Here is a 23,457-nt window from a genome sequence, read left to right on the forward strand (position 1 = left end):
CTCGGCTCCCCTTTCTTGCCCTTCAATTTCCTGGGCCTCATAAAAAGGAACCACACAAGGAACAGTTTCACCTTCCTGGGTCAATATTCCTTCTGGATTCAGATGATCAAAAGGAAGGGGAAGTGGCACCTTTTTAACATGAGCAACATGGATCCTGTGCTTCCGTCCGGTCACCTTCACCGCTGTTCGGGTGGCCAGCAAAACTTGCCCCGGTTCCGTCCACCTAGGCTCAAGGCTCGATTTCCGCTGATAATTTTTCACCATTACCCACTGGCCGGGTTCCAAACGATGTCCTGAACCCTCCGGCAGGGGCTGCAATACATCAGATACCTGTTGGTGGATAGAACGGAGGCCTTTAGTCAAGGCATACAAATAATCTGACATCATTGGATAATCTATTTCTCTAAAACTTCTCGGTCGAGGAACACCCTATACATTAGCTGGTTGTCTAAAAATAACCTTGTAGGGGGACAGACCTTAACGGGAATGGTTGGTCATGCGTAAAGACATCAAAGCCAAGGGCAACGTGTCTGGCCACCGCAACCCGGTACTTTCCTGAATTTTAGCCATTTTCAACTTCAAGATCCCATTATATTTCTCGACTAACCCAGCGGACAGAGAATGTTGAGCAGCATGAAATTTCTGTTTTATGTGTAATCCATTACAGATATGTCTGATAAGATCAGCATTAAAATGGGTCCCGTTGTCCGATCATATGACCCGAGGGACCCCGTATCTTGGGAAATATTCCTTTATTAGGGCTTTAGCAGTTGCTAGTGCAGTATTTTCCTTGGTAGGGTAAGCTTCTACCCACTTACTGAATGCACAAACTACTACTAGGACATAATTCAGATTATTCACTCTCTCCAAATGGATATAATCCATTTGGAGCACCTCAAAAGGTAAAGAGGGTGGTGCAAAATTCACACTAAGAGCAGGTTCTCCTCCTCCAGGATTATATCGTAAACAAACCATACAATGTTGGACCAGATGGGTGGCAATTTTCAAGATATTGGGGTTATTACAATCTGGGTCCAGTAAATGACAAATTTCCTTTGCTCCTATATGTGCCTTTTCATGGGCCATAGTCACTACCGCATTGACAAAAGCATTGGGAATCATCCATCGTTGCTTCTCACTTAAATCAACCCAGCAGCCATTATCATCCAACCTCCCTACTTCATTCTCCCATTGGGCCAATTCAGCAGGGGTAGCTTCCTTCTGTATCTCTTGGACACTCTCCATGGTGTTATCGAACATATCAGACTCCTCCACCCACCTGGCTGAATTTACATACATCGGGGACATTTTAGATTTAGCAGTGTCTTTTGCAATTTGGTCAGCGAAAGCATTTCCTTCTCCCACTGTATCCACTATGGCTTTATGAGCACTACATTTAATAATTGCTACTTTCCGGGGCAAGGTCAACACAGTTAACAACTTTAATACCAAAGGGCCATGTTTTATTCGTTGGCCATGAGAAGTGAAGAATCCCCTTTCCGCCCACAGCTTCCCAAAACTATGAGCGGCGCCAAAGGCATACTGGCTATCTGTATAGATGTTTACCTCCAGTCCCTCACTTAGCTCACATGCTCGTAACAGTGCTATTAGCTCAGCTGCCTGTGCAGAATGATAGGGAACTTGAGACGTTTCAACTACAGTACGCAAGGTGGTGATTGCGTATGCAGCTGTCGTTGTGCCATCTGGTAATTTAAAACAAGAACCATCCACATACAACTCCCCTTGGGGTTCAGATAGGGGCTTGTCTGTGAGGTCCACCCGTCCCTTTGTTTCTTCTTCTGTCTGAAATATACAATCATGTATGTCATTATTTGGTTCATCCAAAGGGAGGGGTAGTAACGTGGCTGGATTCAGAGTGGCACACCTTTTTATGGTAATATGAGGGGCAAACAAAGTCAATTCATATCCAGTAAGACGTGCACTCGTAAGGTGCTGTGTCTTTGTTTTATTTAAAAGTGTATCCACAGCGTGCGGTACCATCACTGTGAGGTCATAATTTAGCACGAGTCTTTCCGACTGCCTAATGGCCACCGCCACCGCTGCAGTAGCCCACAGACAGCTAGGAAGTGCTCTTGCGACATGGTCCAATACTGCTGAAAAATAAGCACAAGGTCTTTGATTACCACCAAAGCCTTGCGTTAACACTGAAAGCGAACAACCGTCCACCTCGTGCACGTAAAGTATAAAAGGTTTTCGGTAGTCAGGAGTTCCTAAAACAGGTGCAGAACAAAGAGCAGTTTTCAAAGAATCGAAAGCTTTCTGACACTCATCCGTCCAGGGTAAGGGTTCATGCACTTCTTTCGTAATCAGATATAACAGTGGTTTAGTAAGAAGAGAAAAATTAGGAATCCACTGGTGACAGTAGGAGGTTATGCCAAGAAATGCACAAACGTCTCGTTGAGTACGAGGAACAAGCATGTTAAAAATAGTAGACACACGTTCAGGAGTCAACTTCCTACCCTCTTTCGACAGTAGATGACCAAGGTAGGTCACCTCCTGTCGACAATATTGAAATTTAGAAAGAGATACTTTATTTCCATGGGCTGCTAGATGGGACAATAGTTTAATCGTAGCTTCTTTGCAGCCCTCCTCCGTATCAGACGCCACCAACAGGTCATCGACATACTGGAGAAGGACATTTCCTGAGGGTAGAGTCAATTCATCCAAAATTACCTTCAAAGCCTGACTATAAATACTAGGGCTTTCTGTATAGCCCTGAGGAGCACGGCAAAATCTAAAGCTACGGCATAATAACGAGAAGCCGAAAATATGCCTACTCTCAGGGTGTATAGGAATGCTGAAGAAAGCATTCTTTAAATCAATAACTGAGAAAAATTCAGCAGTAGGGGGAATCATAGTAAGTATCGTTGTAATATCCGAGACCACTGGATATTGTGGTACTACCACCTTATTAACCTCCCGGAGGTCAATTACAAAGTGGTATGTATCAGCATAATCATGACTGCTCCCTATAGGAGCCTTCTTCAAAATCGGTAATATGGGGCTGTTACATGTGTTAGAAGCTGTCTCTTCCACAATGCCCTTGTCTATCAAATCCTGTAGTATCGGCATTAATGCTTTTTCTCCTGCTGGGGAGATTTTATACCAGGCAACCGAGCATTGGGTTTTAACGCAATGGAAACTGGTGGGATATTCAATAAGCCTACATCAGTATCACCAGTTCCCCACAACGTAGGAGGAATGGCCACCAGTCCCGGAGGGAGCTGGTTGTTTTTCATGACATTCTGTTTGGTGTATTGTTCTGGTGACTGAACTGTCAAATATTCTCCTTCCGGAGAACAATAAATCTTAGCATGCATCTTTTTTAACACATCCAATCCCAATAAATTTTCCCCACATTGCGATGTCAACAGAAATGGAGAATCTACTGTAACTGGGCCTATCGTGAATGAGAGTGGCTTCGAAATGGGGCTTACTACTGGAATACCAGAAAATCCAACTGAAACATTATTATGCCCGGACAGAGCAGCCCTCTGGGACCAATGAATGAGCAATCGAACTATTCATTGCACCTGTGTCCACTTAAAAGTTTTCAGACATTCCCATTATTTGTCCTTTAACGTAAGGCCCCTTTTGGTCCACGGGTACTGACACTTGGCCCCTTCTCTGTCCGTGGCTGTCCTATGTATAAAAATATCCATCTGATTCGTCCATTCCATAATCTCCATTGTAATACTGCTTCCCATTGGTATTTTCAAAATAATTCCCTCTGGACTCACCTCGTATCACTTCCTCTCTTTTCAGGTCGCCTCGATCAACACCACCCCGTCCTCTTCTTCTACCTCTGCCTCTCACAGCTCCATTCTGTGCTAAAAGGAAAGGACACTGAGCACGCCAGTGCCCTTCCTGCTTACAATAAGCACACTGATTCTGGCACAAAGCAACAGCCGGACCTCCTCCTCGTCCTGTCCCTGCCCCTCTTGGAACAAACCCCCTTCCTCCTCCTTCATTCCTGTCATGTCCCCGGGCCACCTGTTGTAATAATACGTGGGTTTTAAGATCCTTAGTCTTTTTATCTCACTCTCATTTTCCCTATGCTCATAATATTGGGCCATACTCAATATAACCGAGGGAGTAGAGGTGGTCCAAGTACTTTCGGCAGTCTGGAGCCGTGCTGATATTTCCGGTAATAAATTAGTCACAAATCGATTAACAAACAATATTACTCCCCCTTCTACCGATAAATCCTGACCACTGAAATCAATAAACACGCCTTCAAATCGAGTAAAGAAATCTGATACACTTTCATCCTTTTTCTGTCTACAAGCAGTCAGTTTATCCCAGTCCACTTTTCGGGGTGGAATTAGAGAGTGCATATATGTAATAATTCGACCTGGCAAGGCCAAAATTTCAGCTCTAGGTTTATCTCCAGGTTTCCGTTCCCCATCCCAAGCCTCAAATTTCCCCCACGTCCCCCCTAACTCATTAGCGTGAGGTTGGTCGTGTACCTGGCGCCACACATCAACTGGAACCAATAATCCAAAAAATAGGGCTCTCCCATCCTCAAAACATTGTTCCCATAGAGAAATCAACCGATTAGCCATAGTTTCTAAGGTATATTGCTGCATAACCGGTTCGTAATCCTTCATAGTTTCCCAAATATCCTCAATAGTGTAAATAGCATTCCGCACCCACCATCTGTTTTTCCTTGCATCCCATAACAGCACGTGTATATAATCGTCGAACGCCCCCCATTCCGTGAGCATGGGAGGGGGTTGAACCCACCCTGGCAAGTGGCTGACTGGGAAGGCCAAGCCACAGAAGACGAAGGTGAGATCAATGTCATTGGGGACATGACAGGAGTCAATAAATCGCCGGTCAATAAAGTAGCCATAGCAGGTGTCGTAGGGGAAGGAGTAGAAATAGTTCCTGTTGACATAGTCGTGGCAGGAGTCAAAGGGGTCGTAGCTAACACGACAGGTGCACCGGGGCACTTGCCAGGGGTATCGCAGGATACACTCGTTGCGGAGCATAAGGGGGTGGAGGGCGCGTATCTAATAAGTCCTCTATTTCATCCTCCACCTCTGGTCGAGCTGTGTAACTTTTATCTGCCTGCAGTCGGAACTGTCTGTCTAAACATTCTATCTTTTTCTCAGTTTGTTCTTTATCATATGCCATAGCTTTTTGAGTTATGGTCTGACCATTCTGTATTTTTAACAACAACTCTTCTCTAATTCGACAACGTTTTGCCTCTTTTTGCCATAATCTTAAAGAATCAAGCATTCCCTGCCGACTTCTTTTAGAGACAAACGATCCTGTAAATACTGTATTTTCTTCTCATCAAAAGACCCAGTTACAGGCCACTGTAATTCTTCTTTATCCTGGGTGTATTTATGCCACAGATTGCTGAATAAAATGGGCGTAAGACCATGTTTTACATACATATCAAAATTTGGACTGCCTTCTGGTGCGGCAGGCTGACTTTCATCTAATCGTGTATTTTTCCGCCGACAACAGCATCCAAAACATACTTTACTAAAACGCAACATTTTTAGGTGATAACCCTTCACACTTCGTCACACACAATCAAAACATGGCCATGTTTCATTCACACTCAATCTTCGTCGAGAGATCCACTATTTGGCATCGTCTAAAACACTCAACAGAATTAGAATCAGTGAATTTAATGCATTTGAGCCATGCATAGTAAAAATACATGATTCCCGAGGGATAGTAGCTTCAGTGTTTTGGGGCCTGTTACAGCTGCAGGACAGGGTCTGTGGTCGATATTGAAGCCAGGAAGGGGTGGATGGAGAGCCGGTCTCACCCCCGTGCCCCAATACTCGACATACAGCACCCTAGTAATTCAAGTGAGGGGGCCAGGATACCTACACTAGGACGCGTATTAACGGTGGAGCCAAGATCCCAGAGTGAGATTATTATTAATAATAATGGAGCGAGGTCACCACCAGTAAGGCGCAGATATCAGCTTCGCTCAGCCCCGTATAAGAAAAAGAAAACGACAAGCAAAGACAAAGATAAAGCTGACGAATTACATCCGGTGGTGACTCCAAAGACACCTCTTAAAAAGAACTCAAAAAAGGCTCCAATTGGCTTCCCCAGTGAGGTTTTAAACAGTTTTTTGTGCAGCTGGGCCCTCATTTTCGGCCGGTGGTGGATGAACCGCGTGAGAGTGGCTTGCTTCCCCCGGACTGGAGACACGCGGAGGTGGTAGTGTTTCTCAAGCCGGGCAGATCTCTGGAGCAGCATGTGTCATACCGTCCCATTTCCCTTCTCAATGTAGAAGCTAAAGTTTTGGCCTAGGCTTTGGCCAACCGGCTTAAGCCACATATTACAGAATTGGTCCACCCAGATCAGGCCGGGTACATGCTTCAGAGGGCGACCCGTCATAATATTAGACGCACGCATGTTGCAATATCGGCCTGGGGGCAACTGGGGGAGCCGGCAGCACTACTGTTAGCGGACATGGATAGGACCATTAATTCCCTGAGATGGGTGTACCTGTTCGCTCTGCTGCGGCGGCTTAATCTCGGCCTGCGTTTTCTGGCTTATCTGCAGCTGTTGTACACTGACCTTACAGTGTCGGTACGGGTAGGGGGGGGCGATCTCTCGTTCCTTCCCGATCCAGCGGGGCACGCATCAGGGCTGCCCCCTCTTCCCCTACCTTTTTGCGCTCGGTATAGAGCAGCTGCCGGCTTGGGTGCGCATTGATGCCCAGCTTCGGGGATTTAGATGGGCGCCGGGTTTCACTGATAAGATAGCAGTCTACGCGGACGATGTCCTGTTCTTTCTCACTGATTTAGATAGGTTGGGCCGCGGTTATTACGTATTCTGCAGATTTTTGGTGAAACCTCTGGGCTTTACATGAATCCGGGTAAGTCCACGCTGTGGGTTCTGGGGGGTGGACCGAGGTTGGGGGAATGGGCCTCTGCCCTTCAACTGTCATTGGGGGGGGATGAAGTATTTGGGGGTTTATCTATCGGATACAACGGCCATGTCCAGGGACCGTAATTTGGTCCCGGTGTGGGAGCGTACTCGGGAAGATCTTAAGGTATGTTCTTGCATGCCTCTGGCGATTTATGGTCGATCAGCCATTTTCAAAATGGTAGCGCTTCCCCGTCTCCTCTATCAATTGCAAAATCACCCCTCTCAGATTTCGCCCGCTGGTTCCGGCAGGTCAATTTGGCGCTGTGGGGGTTCCTATGGGAGGGGGACGCGGTCAGGGTGACCCTATCCACCTGTTTTCTATCCACATATACTGGAGAGCTAGCTACGTCGTATGTCATCTCCTACTACCAGGCGGTACACTTGCTAGTGCTCAACGAGTGTTGGTACGGGGATAGAGGGGACCCGGCTTATGCGGTTGAGCGGCAATTGATGGGTAATAAGTCTCTGCACCGCTTCAAAAGCTTCTTCCTTGGGTCACGTAGGTAGGGTTTCATGTCTGGAGGCGGGCTCAGAGTAGGATGGGGTGGTGGAATGTTCTGACCTGGGAAACTCCTCTTTGAGGGAAGGGCGTTTGCCCCAACTGGCAGCTTTACAGGGCTTTCAGGGTTGGGACTCAATAGGAATCTCGGCCCTAGGGGATGTGATGACAGACCTGACACTTAAATCTTTCCAAGATCTCCGAGACCAATATGGGATGCCGCGATCCCAGTTTTTCAGATATTTGCAGTTTCGGCATGCGCTGGCGCCTAGTCTGTAAGGCCTGGAGTCTCTCCCTGACTTCAGTCCAAGGGAAGCAAAGGTCTTTATGGGGGAACTACCTCACCGCAATATCTCTCGTATCTACCAGACGTTGGTCCTTCATTGTTCCACGGACCTACAGAGGCTTAGGACGACATGGGAAGGGGATGTGGGTGAACTGGAGGAAGAGGACTGGGTGGAGGCACTGGCAAGCCCACGGGGGGTGGCAATAGCTACACGCCTGCAACTGGTACAATTCAAATACTTGCATCGTGTATATTTCACCAGAGTGCGCTTGTGGAGGGCAGGAATGATTGGTTCCCCTGAGTGTCTCCGATGTATTACGGGGGAAGGCACACTTCTGCACACAGTCTGGGATTGCCTTGTGCTACATAGATTTTGGAGGGGGGTGTTCTCCTGCCTGTCAGAGGTGCTGGGATGGAAGCTTCCATACACGCCGCGATTGGCCTTGTTGCATGTAATGGAGGGCATTGGGGGCAATAGATATAAGCGACATCTTTTGTTGTTAGGCCTCACGCTGGCGAAGAGAGACATTGCCAGGGTTTGAAAGGCGCCCGGGCTCCGCCATTGGCTGCATGGAGGAATGGAATGGACTTTTGCATGGGGCTCGAACTGCCGGTCTTCGTTGCCGGAGGATGCCCCCGTAAACATTTTAAGATATGGAAAAGATGGGCAGACTACCGTGGGTTGGATCTAGATCCGCCGCTGGAGGGGGACAATCGCTTGCCGGACTGATGGGAGTGTGGGGGTTGGTTTTTGCAGGGTGGCTGATGGGCTCAGTGGGTTGTTCAAGAGATGCAATCCTTTTCTTTTTGTGGCATGAACGCAATCGGGGGTGGGTTTGTTACATTATTAAAGTCAACAACACAATTGTTGTATCATTGATGTGTGCAGCAGTCTCCGGGTTGCGGAGCTATGCAGTATATGTGAATCGTGACAAATAAAATTTGTTTAAAAGAAAATAATAAAAAGGCTCCAATTAAAAAGTGTAGGTCAAGAGAATTCCAGTCATCATCTAAGCCGCTCCCTTCTCTCAGATCATATTTTAAAATAATGGAACAGGTCGCAGGTACAAAATCAATGGTCGAAGAGAGCGAGAGCGCACCGAATTTGGGGGGGCAGATGGCATCCCCGGTGTTTCAGGGCATTCCATTGAGACTTGAGAATTGTTTTGCTTCGCTCGCAGAGGTGCAGGAAAACCCACCTAAATCATCTCAGAACGGGTCAACGATGGAACAAGACAGGAATAGTGAAACTGTAAATGGGGCTTTGTCTCCTGAACTGTCATATCCTCTTCAAGATGATACTACTTTAGGGGCTTCGGGAGGTGAGTTGGTGGATCTTTTAAACAGCCTGAGGCAAGAGATTCTAGCCAAATTTGAGACTTCTGAAAATAATCAAAAGGATATCCAGGATAAAGGGGAGATCCTTGAGCAGAAGATCGATGGATTAGCCAAACGCATTGAGAGTTTGGAAGAAGAGGTGAAGGTCTTGAGTGAGACCACTGCCTCAAATCTCAGAGAGATTGAGAAGCTCAAATGAGGGAACAAGGCATTACAAGAGGATATGGAAAGGCTAGAATTGCAGGCTAGATTAAATAATATCCGCCTTCTTGGTATAAATGAAAACGAAGAAGGGTCGGATATCAAAGGTTTTGTTTGTAAGCAGTTGGGGGAGCTCTTTCAAGATAGAACCGATATAAATTGGGGGAAAGAGCTCCAGAGAGTGCATAGAGACCCATACAGGTTACAGTCTGGGAGGAAAGCCCAGAGGAAGATATTGGTGTATTTTCTCTCTTATTCTGGTATGGAGCTTGTTTTGGACCGGGCATTAAAAGATCGATCACTGATGTTTGGGGGTTCCACTTATCTTATACGATCCAATATGGGTAAAAGGACAGCAGAGCGCCAATGGCTTTTAGGCTAAAAAATGAATGATCTGTCCAGGGGGGCGCAAGTTCACATGAAATTAACCGCCATGTTGATGATCATGTTGCAAAATAAGATGTATAATATCCGAGAGCCGGAGGAGGTCGATGCACTACTAAAACAGATGGGAGGATCAGAATAGACTAACCTTATTGCAGTTTCGTTTGAGGATATAATTTATAAATAATTCGTAAATAGTTGAAAGTGGAGGACTCTTTTATGTTTCTGTTATGTCCGACATGAGGTTAGAATGGGCTATTCTAGGATAATTGGATGGTACAGCCGCACTGCCAATATTATAGAATATAGGTGCTGATGTTATTTTTTAATTTTGGTTTTGCATCTAGACTTGACTCGTCAGCGTAGGGATATCTCGAAGGCGTTCGCGCCCCACGATATAACTAGGGGGGTTTCCCGGGGTGGGTGTGGGGGGGAACTGGGTGTTGGGAGCATTTGGGAGAAAAAAGAAAAACAAATAGTGTGCTTAATCTGCTATATACCATCGTTTTCTTCTTTTGTAAAAATGTTTTTTTTTTTGGTTCTCTTGGTCTTTTTCTTATGAGTGTGGAGTTAATCATCATTATATGTGTAGATCGGGACGGAGGGGCTCTTCGCTATTAATAAATGAGTAAGAATTTGGTATATCTCACCTCATGGAATGTGAATGGGGAGAGATCTATGAGGAAATTGGCCCATATTATGGAGTATCTTAAGAAATCTCAGGCAAATGTTATTCTTCTACAGGAGACTCATTTAGAAAGTAATGAATGTGTGACTATGTTTAAAAAATAGTCCTGGATTCAGGATGTAGTTAGTTCTAATCAGAGGGGTAGCACGAAAGGTGTAGCTATAATAGCAAGAGCAAATAGAGGAATTAAATTGGAAAGTCATGTTACAGATTTCTCGGGGAGATGGATACTTGCAAATATTTTAATTCAGAATAGGGCGCTTGCTTGTGTAAGTTACAAGGGCCCAAATCAGGATAATCCGGGATCATTAATCAAATTAGAGGCCCCCCTTCTATTGACTAATAGCCCGGTGATTATTGGAGAAGATTTTAACCTAGTTTTAAGACCCGATCTAAATAGAACGTCTAAAGCAAAATATATATCCCCTTCACATTCAATGGCTACATTAAGAACATTGATTCAAGAGCTAAATTTAGTTGATGTATGGAGAATCAAAATGGGAGAAAAGAAGGGATACACTTTCTTTAGTAAGAAATATGGCCATCACTCCTGCATTGATTATTTCCTAATAGATAAATATTTACTTGAGGGTGTAGAAAGGGTCAGACATCTTCCGGCCACCCTTTCTGATCAGTCTTACTAGACGAGGATGTCCAATTTAAGATGCGTGAAGAGGTTATGACTTTTTTTTAAGGACAACAATAGGTCTGTAAAAATCCAGGTTATTTGGGATGCCTGTAAGGAATGTCTTAGAGCCTTGGGTACATCAATTATGGCTGGGAAGAAGCATAGCTCTAGGCAATAAGAGAACGAACTTGTAAAAAAGATTAAAATTAAAGAGTCAGAATTGCAGAAGGCTTCTTTAGAGTCTCTCAATAAAGTGCTGTCTCTCACCAAGGAGTTGGAGAACCTCCAACTAAAATATGAGGGCATCTTAGATAAGATCCAAATAGAACAAGCATTGGCATTGCCAATAGGTCTCGCTTGTGGGACCTTATAAGTATTTAGTTTTGCAGCACAATATCCTTGTTGCATAATCGGATATTGTGCTGCAAAACTAAATACTTATAAGGTCCCACAAGCGAGACCTATTGGCAATGCCAATGCTTGTTAATGTTCCTTCTCCAAGTCTTAAGTGTTGCAGTGTGTTCTTTCTATCCAACTTCTTGGTGCAAGGGGCGGCTTGCTTTTTCCTCTACATGTGTGTCCGATCTGACTGCCAGAGTGCTGTTGGGGTTATTAAAGGTTAAATCACTGTTTTCAAATGTGCGGCAGAGCAAGTAACTCTTTGTTGCTCTGCACTTTTCCTGGATCCTGTTCTTCCAGCAGCAGCATCTCAGGAGGAGTCCATATGCCATGTACTCTTTTCAGTCTTCTCCCCTCGCCAGTGAGCGCACAGCTCGGCAGACAGACACGCGGGCTTGAATCAGCGCAGGAGTGCTGCCACTATGTGTAACCCTGCAGGCTGCAGCTGTAGCGAGGTTTCTCCCGTGTGCCCATTTGTGTAAGATAGCAGCATTTTTGTTCCCTCACAAAACAGCTTTCATATAGCGTTTAAAACGTGGGTCTGCTGTCAGTGGAAGCTGTGCAGAGGTGCGCCGTGCGCTCTATCAGGCTTGTAATTAAAGCTGAATGCAAGAGACCTGGATGCGAAATACCCCTGTGCCTGCCCCCAGCTTTAGTTCTTTATTGAAAAGGACTACGTTTAAAGTCGCATTGTCTGAAGTACTGTTTCTTGTGAACGGCATTATGATTTGTGTACTAGTGTTATTTTTGGGTGGAGGCAGCAAATGCTTGGCGATGGAGGGCAGGAAAGTTAGAGAAAGAGGGGTGAGGGGTGGCGAGGTCTGGCAGGGAACAGATGGCCTGGGAGCGCTTTTAAGCCAAAAGTCAGCTGGGGACCGGGTGATTCGTAAATTACAATAAACCGAGTCAGCTTCATCACTCTTACGAAAATGACGACAGTTCATTTAATGTATAGAAGTTATTACTGTCTGCGTTTATTTCAGCTAGCACAATAGGCTGCACTCGGGGGGCAGGAAGGAAATGTGCAGAGGTGCACCGTGCGCTCTATCAGGCTTGTAATTAAAGCTGAATGCAAGAGACCTGGATGCGAAATACCCCTGTGCCTGCCCCCAGCTTTAGTTCTTTATTGAAAAGGACTACGTTTAAAGTCGCATTGTCTGAAGTACTGTTTCTTGTGAACGGCATTATGATTTGTGTACTAGTGTTATTTTTGGGTGGAGGCAGCAAATGCTTGGCGATGGAGGGCAGGAAAGTTAGAGAAAGAGGGGTGACGGGTGGCGAGGTCTGGCAGGGAACAGATGGCCTGGGAGCGCTTAGAGCCAAAAGTCAGCTGGGGACCGGGTGATTCGTAAATTACAATAAACCGAGTCAGCTTCATCACTCTTACGAAAATGACGACAGTTCATTTAATGTATAGAACTTTTTACTGTCTGCGTTTATTTCAGCTAGCACAATAGGCTGCACTCGGGGGGCAGGAAGGAAATCACACAGTAAAAACAATGACATTATTGTTGGGAACGTCTTTTAATGTGTGTGTGGGTGGTGAAGCGGCAAGGAAAGTAGTTTCATGAAATGTAAATTCATATACAGAGGGGGGTTAAGTGAGGGACGAGGGAGATTTGAATGGGAAATAAAGAGGAGGTGCAGAGGGATGAGGAAACACGGCCTGGGGGAAGCTGGCTGGGGAGGGGGAGGAGAAATGCAAGGAAGTTAGGGGAGGAGATGCCGAGAAGCCGCAGAGCGCACGCTGGGCGAAGCCCTTTGATGTGCTCTGCGGCAAGATGCAATTAGGAGGGAGGGAGGCTGATGCGCGTTCGTGTTGATCACGTGGTTCACGTGAACTTCATGAAAACGCCAGCAAAAAGCTGGTGGTTTCATGAAGATTTTGCCGACTTGAATTCTCGCTCCGCTCGATGCGCATGCGCGCATCGATAGGTCGCGAGACCTAAAAATGGAAGGTCAGTAAACTCCAAAATTTTGCATATGGGGAGAAGAGTGGTCGGCTTTTGACCTGGAAAGCAAAAACTGATAAAGCTTGTATTCACATAAGAAGTCTAAGAGAGAGCTCTACTGGTCAGATATTGGACACTAACATTAAAATAGGGGCTGAAGTCCGTGTCTATATGGCCAGGTTGTATAGAGAGGATACTGTGCCGGGTTGGAAAGGATCAAAGAATTTTTTGACAAAGTGGAGCTCCCCTCTTTGAATGAACAGCAACTAGAGTTTCTGGCTTCTGAAATAAGGGAAGAAGAGATTAGAGCACAGTTGAGAAGGATGACAAGAGGGAAGGCGCCCGGACCAGATGGCCTCCCGATTGAAATCTATCAATCTCTTGAAGACTGTTTAATACCAGGGTTTAAAGAGCTGTTTGATAAGATCTTGATAGACGAAGAGAACCCCCCGATATCGTGGACTGAGGCAACAATTGTTTTAATTTTAAAGCCAAATAAGGACCCACTGGCAGCTGAATCGTATAGGCCTATATCCCTGTTGAACACCGATTATAAAGTGTTCACGGGGATATTTGGCAGCTAGAGTTGCTAAAACTATAGACAGTGTAGTTCATGGAGACCAGAGGGGCTTTATTCCGGGAAGGCAGCTTAATGAACTTACTCGTATGATGTTGGGGGTAGTAGACCTGGCAGAATCTTTCAATCTTCCTGTGACTTTGATGGCAGTAGACGCTGCTAAAGCGTTTGACCAGGTCCACTGGCCCTACCTCTGGGAGTCGCTAAGAATTTTTGGATTCCCTATGTATTTATTAAAAGCAGTATAGTCACTCTATAGTGCACCTAGAGCTAGACTCTTAGTTAATGGGGAGTTAACGGACTGTTTCAGCATTATGCGGGGAACAAGGCAGGGATGCCCGCTGTCCCCTCTGTTATTTAATATCTATATTGGTCCTTTTGCAGCCCTAATTAGACAAGATCTCTCCATTCTTCCATTTAGATATAAAAACGTTGAGACCAAATTGGCTTTATACGTTGATGATCTTATCCTTAATATGCAGAACCCCAAGGAGGCTATTACTAGGTTGTGGGCTAAAGTAGATTGGTTTGGGAAGGTCTCCGGTTACAGTGTCAATAGAGATAAAACTGAAGTCATGGAGTGTAATCAGCCCTCTCAGACTCCGGGGGTTTAAGCCACAATGCAATATCTCGGCACCATAATCACCCAGAGGCTAGCTGATGTTCCTGAGGCCAATTGGAGGAAGATCAGTCATGAAGTTAGAAGGTTACTGATTAGATGGGCAAATCTCCCTCTCAATTTATATGGCAGGATAAATTTGGCTAAAATGATTATACTCCCGGTGGCCAAGAGAGCCATCATGGCGGATGCAGCCTAACGAAGCTTCATCCCGCCAGCCAATAATCTGCCGCATTATCCTGTCTCCCCCTGCCCCGGAGCGCCCCAGTGGAGAGAATCCAGCGTCGGATGTCGGTGGCAGGCCCTGGGTGCAATCGTGGCTTGAGCGGCGTACCGGGGGCACGAAACGGCGGGCAGGTGCAGTGAGGCCCATGCCGAGTGAAGAAGCCGGGGACCTCGATTTTCACGGGTCCCGGCGGAGAGCGAAGTGGCAGCGCGGCCGGTGAGGGGCGAGTGGTGCTGGTCCCTAGCTTGGTGGGACTGGCGCAGCTATCCAGCGGCCCTGTCTGGACCCTGCGGGGCCTCAAACGACAGCGGGATCCGGGGGACAACGGCCGACGTACCGCCCCGGAGTTGAAGAAGGGCAGTGAGGCCTAGCTGCGATGGTTGAGCCAGGGGCTAGATTTTGGTGAGCCCATCGGAAGCGGAACCGGGCATTGGAATGGGTCACGGCCTCCCAAGGCTGCAGCAGGCCCGGAGGGGCAAACAGTAAGGAGGTGTGCAGTGCTCCCTAGGGGGTGCGCTGGGGGGCCCTGCGGGCCAGCGCGGATGTGGAGGGCCGGTGGCAGCTGTACTGGCGGTCAGACCGGGCCGCATTCGTGAAGAGGGTCATGTCGGGGCCAGCTCGGGGCACGCCCCTGGCCCTGAAGCCCACGTCCGGAGGGTGGTTGGCAAGATGAAGGGCCGACTGATCCTGGGTCCATCCTCCTGGTGCGTGTTGGCCGAGGGGGAGCACATTCTTTGACGGGGGGCCTCCCAGCTGTGCAGAGCCCAAGGCAAGGCGAGGAGAGCGCCGCCTATGCCCCAGGGAGCCTACCGTATACCCTTTGGCGGTCGGATCGGGCCGCGGCGGGGGGGCGGGCAGTGCTGAAGATGCATTTTCGGGGACGCTTCGCAGCCCCCCCTGGCGGAAGGCCGGGCGAAGAAGACCGGGGGCATTGGCCCGGGACGTGGGTCTTGGCCGATTGGGGGCCGGACGCACACACGTGGCACCGGCGATAGCGGAGCAGAGCCCGCAGCAGACGACTGGTCTTCGGGGGCGGCCCCCAGCGACGGATGGCCATGACACGCGGTGGCAGAGGTGGGGGGCCACCCAAACAAGGTCCCATAGACAAATTCACGGGCCCCAGCGGCAGTGCAGGGGCAACGGGCGGCCACCAGACTTCTGGGCCAGACAATGCAGCGCTCATGGCAGCCATAACTCAGTCCCGGGACATGTTGGATGCGAAGATAGGGGCTGTGGGGTCGGACGTTACGCTGTTGCTCCAAGATCTCCGGAATGCAGTGTCCCACATCACGGAAGCTGAAACTCGCATCTCAGGGGTAGAGGACGATGTTGAAGCCCTGAAGCGCAAGGTGGCCAGTATGGAGTCTGTCCAGAAGGGCCTGGCTCTCCGAGTGGAGGATGCGGAGGGGCGCGCAAGGCGGAACAACCTGCGCTTTGTGGGGCTGCCCGAAGGATGTGAGAAGGGTGACATGGAGGGCTTTTTGACACGATGGCTGGAGGGCTGGCTCCCCCCTGACTCACTCTCCCGATGCTTCGTGATTGAACGGGCGTATCGGGCCCTTATGCAAAAACCGCCGGTAGGAGCACGACCGCGGCCGGTGATTGCTAAACTTTTGAACTATCATGACCGAGACATTATTCTGAAGCTTGCCAGGGCAAAGGAGCAGCTGCTCTATGAGAACCACCGAATCCTTTTCCGGACTATACCCGTATGGTGCAACAACAGCGGCAGTCAGTCACAGCGGCGAAGGCTCGCCTGCGAGAGCTCAAACTTCCCTATGCTTTGCTGTACCCAGCCCGCCTGCAGGTGGTGTTTCAGTCCTGCACTCACTTCTTTGACACTCCTGAGGAGGTATTCAAATGGGCGGACGAGACAGTGGCAGTCAGAGTGCGTACACCCCCGGGGCGGGAGACGGACTCCTCCCAGAGCGAGCCGCAGTCTAGGGCCTCTCGAGGGACTCGATGGAAGGGTAATTGGAGGTCCAGGGCCCGACAGCGATCTACGTCCAGGAGTGCATCGGAGAGGGGGAAAGGGGCCCTGGGTGACCGAGCTGAAGGAACTTGATATATGTGGCGGGCACACCTTGGGAGTATAGTTGATCGCAAGTGCGGACACACTGTTATGTGTCAAAGTGTAGATCTGAATGTGTCTCTTCTTTCCTTCCTTAGCCTTGTTGGATGGGTAAGCAGCTCTTAAGGACTGGATTTGCATGTAGCATGGAGAATATGGGGGCGCAGAGAAACGGGGGTGGGGGGATGTTCTGAGCGGGTGGTTCCCCGACGGGTAGATTAGTAGTGGGTGGTTGAGGGGTTGGGGAGAGTTTAATGGGGATCCATTGGGGTAGACGGCCACCGGCCTCCCATTGGGGGTCGAGTGTCCACTATGCCGTGACAGTTACTTCAACGTTTCTGAGGTATGGGGGGGTGGGAAGGTTGTTAGAGTTTGGGGGGGAGGGGTCGCATGGTCTCATGAGGGTCTGGAATGTTGATCAGTGTGCACTGGCTGGGCCCAAGAACTGGGCGTTCACCCTAGATGTTCCCTAATGGCTGATCTTGAGAATAAAGCGCGTAGGTCCAAAGGCTTTCTTAGGGTCCTCAGTTGGAATGTGCGGGGGGGGTTCTGGACAAAGTTAAGAGGGGGCGGTACTGCGGCAGGCGAAAAGGGCAGGCGCAGATGTGCTAATGCTCCAGGAGACCCACCTACTGGGCACAAAAACATTATGTCTACAGAGATATGGCTATCAGCAGGTGTTTTAAGCGGGCTTTGCGAGGGGCTCTAGGGTTGTGGTCATCCTCATTCATTGCAGGATCCCCTATGTTCACTCAGCTCAGTGGGTGGACACGCAGGGTCGATAAATCGTAATCTCAGGAATGGTGGGTGAGGAATCATTGGTCCTAGGGAGTGTCTATGCTCCACCTCCCCTAAAGTGGTCCCTGGTCGAAAGCTATTTGTGATATGGGTGGATATCCCTGATGCGCTGGCTGTCACATTGGGGGAGATTGGAATGATGTTATGGACAGTCAGGCGGATAGGTTTCGTCCTGGGGGAGGTGGGGTGGTGATCCCCTCCACTAAAGTCAAGGACATGGCACGGGGACTAAACTGGGTAGACACTTGGGGGCACTTACACGGTAATGTACGGGGTTACACTTACATATCCGCGGTGCATAAGTCCTTTTCCAGGCTGGATTACTTATTTGTCCCCAGAGTGGCGCTTCATAGGGTGAAGGCAGCAGACATCTTGCTGTGCGGGCTCTCAGACCACTCCCCCACCACTGTGGATATCTGCATGGATAAAGGGCGGCAACCGTTCAGGTGGCGTCTTTCGGGTGTGGCACTTACAGCAGCGGACTACCATAAACACATGGGCGAGGCCATCGCCCACTTCCTGATGGAGAATGTGGGGTCGGTGGCGGAAGTGAGCACGGTATGGGAGGCCATGAAGTCTACACTTCGGGGGGTGGATATAGCATGGTGCGCGGCAGCAAGGAAGAAACGCCGGGAGGACCTGGTCCGGGCTGAGGCCCACGTTGCAGCTTTAGAGCTCCTAGCGAGTACGTAGGGTGGGGCGCACGTGGCGGGGCAGCTCCTTCTGGCGCAGCAATCGTATGCGTCCATGCTGATGGACGAAGCCAAGCAGATATGGCTGGCCACGCGCAGCCGGATCTACCAATGGGGGGATAAATCCGCGACGATGCTCCATAGGCTCTGTCAGGGCACATTTCAGGCCCAGGCCCTGCCTCGGATACTAGATGATGGGGGGACCCCGGTCACGGACCCCACAGAATTGGCAGAAGGCTTTGCCGCCTATTATGCCAGTCATTATGCCCCGAATGAGTGTCTCCCCGTGGAAGTTGTAGACAAATTTCTGGCTGACCTGCCGCCACGTGCGGTTTCGGACGAGGTGCGAGACCGCCTAGAGCTCCCATTAACGGAGGAGGAATTAGGCACAGCGCTGGCGAACTCAACACTGGTAAGGCCCCTGGGCCTAACGGGTTTCCCAGCGAATTTTACAAAAAGTATCACGTGCAACTCAGGGTCCATTATAGAGTGGTGGTGGAGGAGGCCAGGGAGTGGGGCAGTCTCCCCCCGGACTTGAGACACGCGGAAGTGGTTGTCTTCCACAAGCCGGGCCGTCCCCCAGAGCAGCACGCATCATACCGCCCGATCTCCTTACTAAATGTCGAGGCAAAGGTTCTGGACAAGGCGCTGGCCAATCGACTCCTTCCCTATGTGGCTGATCTCATCCAGCCGGATCACGCCGGTTTTATGCCCCAGAGGGCAACCAGGCATAATATTCAAAGAGCACATGCGGCGGTGGCAGGAGTCCGGAACGCCGGGGTGCAGGCGGCGCTCCTGTTGGCCGATATGGACAGGGCGTTTGACTCTCTAAGCTGGGTCTATTTATTGGCCCTCCTACCGCTGCTTAATTTGGGTCTGCATTTTTTGTTGTATATACAGCTGCTGTATACCGACCTGACGGCCTCGATCAGGGTGGCAGGGGCTATCTCCTCCAAGTTCAACATCGGGCGGGGCACCCGGCAGGGCTGTCCCCTTTCACCTTATCTGTTTGCCCTGGCCATGGAGCCGCTGGCTGCATGGGTGCGCATGGATGGGGGTTTGAGTGGGACCAGAACCTCTCCGATAGAATTGCGCTATACGCGGATGATGTCCTAATTTTCCTAACAGATATCAACAGGTCGGTGCCGCGCATCATGGAAATTATGCAGATCTTCGGCGAGACGACGGGGCTTTACATGAATCACCGCAAATCCACCCTCTGGGTGTTGGGAGGGCATTCGCGGGCGGGGACTGGGCATCAGCGCTACAGGTTGCGGCGGGAAGCATTAAATACTTCCCAGCCATTTCGTGGGAACGGAATGTAGTGCCAGTGTGGGAACGGGTCTGAGCAGATATTAAAACATGGTCCCGCATGCCGCTGACCATTTATGGCAGATCAGCTATATTTAAAATGGTGGCCCTCCCCAGACTCCTATATCAACTGCAGAATCATCCCTATCCTATTCCCTCTCCTTGGTTCCGGCAGGTGAACGCGGTATTAGGATAGTTCCTTTGGGTCGGAGGCGCTGTACGGGTTGCGGTGCGCATTTGCTTTCTCTCCTCATACTGTGGTGGCTTGGCGACCTCTGATATTCTTTCCTACTGTCAAGCATCTCATCTCCTCGTTTTAAATGATTGGTGGTACGGGGATAGGGGAGACCCGGCATACGCCCTGGAGCACCTTCTTATGGGTGGCCACTCGCTACACACCATATTGTACACTGCGCAGATTCGGAAGACACTACCACCGTGTAGGCAGTTAGTGTTTCAGATTTGGAGGCAGTCCCTGCGGCGAATGGGTTGGTGGAACACGCTAACAGGCGAAACTCCCCTCTGGCGCAATGGTCGATTTTCCGGATTAGCGGCACTGCAGGGTTTCGGGGGGTGGGACAGCATTGGAATTTCCACACTGGGGGACGTACTATCAGGGGTGACCATTAAGTCCTTTCAGGAGCTGAGCCGGGAGTTTGGCATGCCTCGCACTCAGTTCTTTAAGTACCTTCAGTTCCGTCACGCCCTCGCCCGAGCCTGGAGGGGTTGGAATCACTCCCTGAGTTTAGCCCTCTGGAGGCTAAGGTGTTTATGGGGGACCTGGGAACCAAAAAGATATCCAGCATATACCAATCTCTAGTTACACATTGTTCCCCATCGCTACAGAAGTTGCGGGAGTCCTGGGAGGTGGATGTTGGTGAGTTGGAGGAGGAAGATTGGAGGGAAGCATTGGCTGGGCCTCAGGAGGCCGCCATCTCGATACGCCTCCGGCTAATACAGTTCAAATACCTCCATAGGGTGTATTTTACTAGACAACGCTTATGGTGGGCGGGCCTGATAGAGTCCCCGGACTGTCTATGATGTGGACTTGAGGTTGGGACATTCCTGCATATGGTGTGGGGCTGTCCTGTGCTGGCCCGGTTCTGGAAGGGGGTGTGGGACTGTCTGTCTGAAGTGCTGGGGTGGGAATTCCCGCGTACGTCACAGCTGGGCCTTCTGCATGTGTTAGATAGGGTGGGAGGGAAGATATACAAGAGGCATTTGCTTTTGTTAGGTCTTACCCCAGCCAAGAGGGATGTGGCCAGAGCTTGGAAAGACACACGAGCCCCTACAGTTGTAGCATGGAAGAGGGGGCTCGATTTCTTCATGGGGCTGGAGCGAATGATTGTTGTTGCCCGGGGTTGCCCACGGAAACACTATAAGATTTGGAAGCGCTGGGCGGATTTTAGGGGCCTGTGGCTCGAGCCTCCGGCAGATCAGGATCCACTGGTGGATGTGGGTTAAGATACAGGTGATGGGTGCATGGATTTGGTTCGGATTATATGTAATGAAGTGGAGACATGGGGTGATGACCGTGCGACGGGGGTGGGAGGGGCGGTTGGGGGGGGTGGGGGTAGTGGGAGCGTTGGGTTTGTTTTGATTGTATTTGCTGGTTCAATTGCGTGCTACAAATCTAAGCAGAATGTATTATAATTTTTGATGTCTAATTGTCCTGCAGTTATCTCTGGGGTACAGAGACCTGCATGTTCTATACAATCTTGAATAAACATGGTTTAAAAAAAAAAATGATTATACTCCCCAAAATTACTTTTATTTTTAACAATATACCCCTTCCTTTTGACAAAAATGAGGTAGCAAAATTGCAGAGCAAGATTGGAAGTTTTATCTGGGCCTCAAAGAGTCCACGGATATCTTGGAAAAGGCTGAGAAGAAAACTAGAGAAGGGGGACTTGCCCTGCCTGATTTATGGGTTTATGCACATGTTTTTCATTTTAAGAATTTGTGGATGTTATTAAACAAACCAGATGATTCTGCAGTAGGTGTCATGTTTGGGGCACTTCTTAGTGATTTGGTTGATGGACAGGAGCAGTTCCTCTTCAAGTATGGAGATACAAAGTTTAAAAAAATGTAAGATTAAAAATCTTGCTGCAGGCTGTAAAGAACTGGGTGTATATTCGGAAAAAAATGGGAATATCATATTATTCAGATCACGCACCAATTTGGGGCTCGCCTGGCACTCCAGCATGTTTAGATGACTAACTCAGCCTACCACTGATACATGCTGGTATCTCCCGTTGTGGGGATTCAAAAACAGGTGTGGAGTTGATTACTTGGCAAACTTTGACTTTATATACCCGTGGTCAATTAACTAGATTCAAGTATAATCAATTGTCTGCCTGGTGGGCTGGACAAAAGTGGGAGGATCAGATAGATGATGCCTGGTTAATTCAAGCTATGAAAATTGGGAGAATTAACAAAGAGGTGGCTTTGTGGTATCAAACCCTGATTGAAGCAGACGATGATGTAAAACGAGATATTCAAAAGCTTTGGAGTAACAAAGTAGTAAATATTGATGTAAATGATGCTTAGTTGAGCTCCCTGAGACTGTTAAGCCCGCATATTTTAAGCGAAATCACCTTTTCACTCTTTATCGGGTGTACGGGTCTCCGGCGAAACGTACAAAATTTTCTGGAAATCATTTTTTTTGTTCGAGGTGCCAAAACCATTCAGCAATGACTATGATATGTTTTTAACTTGTCCTGCAATTACCAAATTTTGGATCGATCTTTGTGTATTTTTGACAGAGGTAACAGGAATTCAGATAGAAGTGACCCCTGTACTTATTCTTCTGGATTAGACCAGGAAAGTACTTTTGTTTCAAATAAAACTGTGGCAAGATTGATTTTTTTATGGTATTTTACTGGGAAAACGAGAGATCTGTAAAGCCTGGAAGTCGACTGTTCAACCCCTCTTCTCCGAGTGTAAAAACAGTATTATATATACTAGCCAACAAGACATGGCATGTGATCCTAGAAGTTGGGAAAAGATATGGTCTATGTTGGTTGATTGGGGCCAGAGGAATGGGGTCCAATGATTACGTCAATAAACAGATGTGGGTCCTGGCCCCCACTTTTCGGCATCTTCAGTATGTCATGTGTAAGAGGGGTTGGAGTAGAAACAACTGGATTTCTTGTGTGGAACTACTCTATTTCCCATCCGGTCCCAGTAAGGGAAAGTGATTATTGCCAACAAGTTAATTGGCAGAATGAGGACCACAAAAAAAAAAAACAGAGTCAGGGATTTGTCTCATCATTGAAGATCTCATTAAACAAGATAACTTGGTATAATAGAAGCATACTCCCTATCAAAAAGGCTGGAAAGATCAATGTGTATACATTTGTGCAAGACCTGCAAGGCATTAATAATGTGGTTATCCTTAATTTGTCTGTAGTACACCCTGCCACCATCCTTTCCTCTATCCTTTCAAATGCCCAATGGTTTACAGTGGTGGGTCTGTATTCCCCTCTCTTTTCCATGCCCATTCAAGAAGTCAGCCTCTCTTTGCCTTCTCATTCGACAGACCTTGGCTTGCGTGGCTAGGCTCAATCCTCACGCAAGGCTTTATGGAGTCTCTGTCTATCTTTTCCAGGACTTAATGAAGGATTTTAAGACCTTAGTATTTACCAAGGTATATACTGCAGTGCAGTACATACATGACCTTCTGCTTGTGTCTATTACTCTAGGCCAATCAGGGCACCAGTCCTAAAAAAAAAATGTGGGGGACTCAGAGACATTTTAAGGCATAGGAAAAGTGTGCTCTGGCACAGCACCCCGGCTTTTCAGGGGGGCCTCTGATAGAACCAGTTCTGTTCTGTAGAGTCTTGCCCTGATGACACT

The sequence above is a fragment of the Lissotriton helveticus genome, chromosome 9, assembly GCF_964261635.1.
Source record: "Lissotriton helveticus chromosome 9, aLisHel1.1, whole genome shotgun sequence".
In the NCBI taxonomy this organism is placed as follows: Eukaryota; Metazoa; Chordata; class Amphibia; order Caudata; family Salamandridae; genus Lissotriton; species Lissotriton helveticus.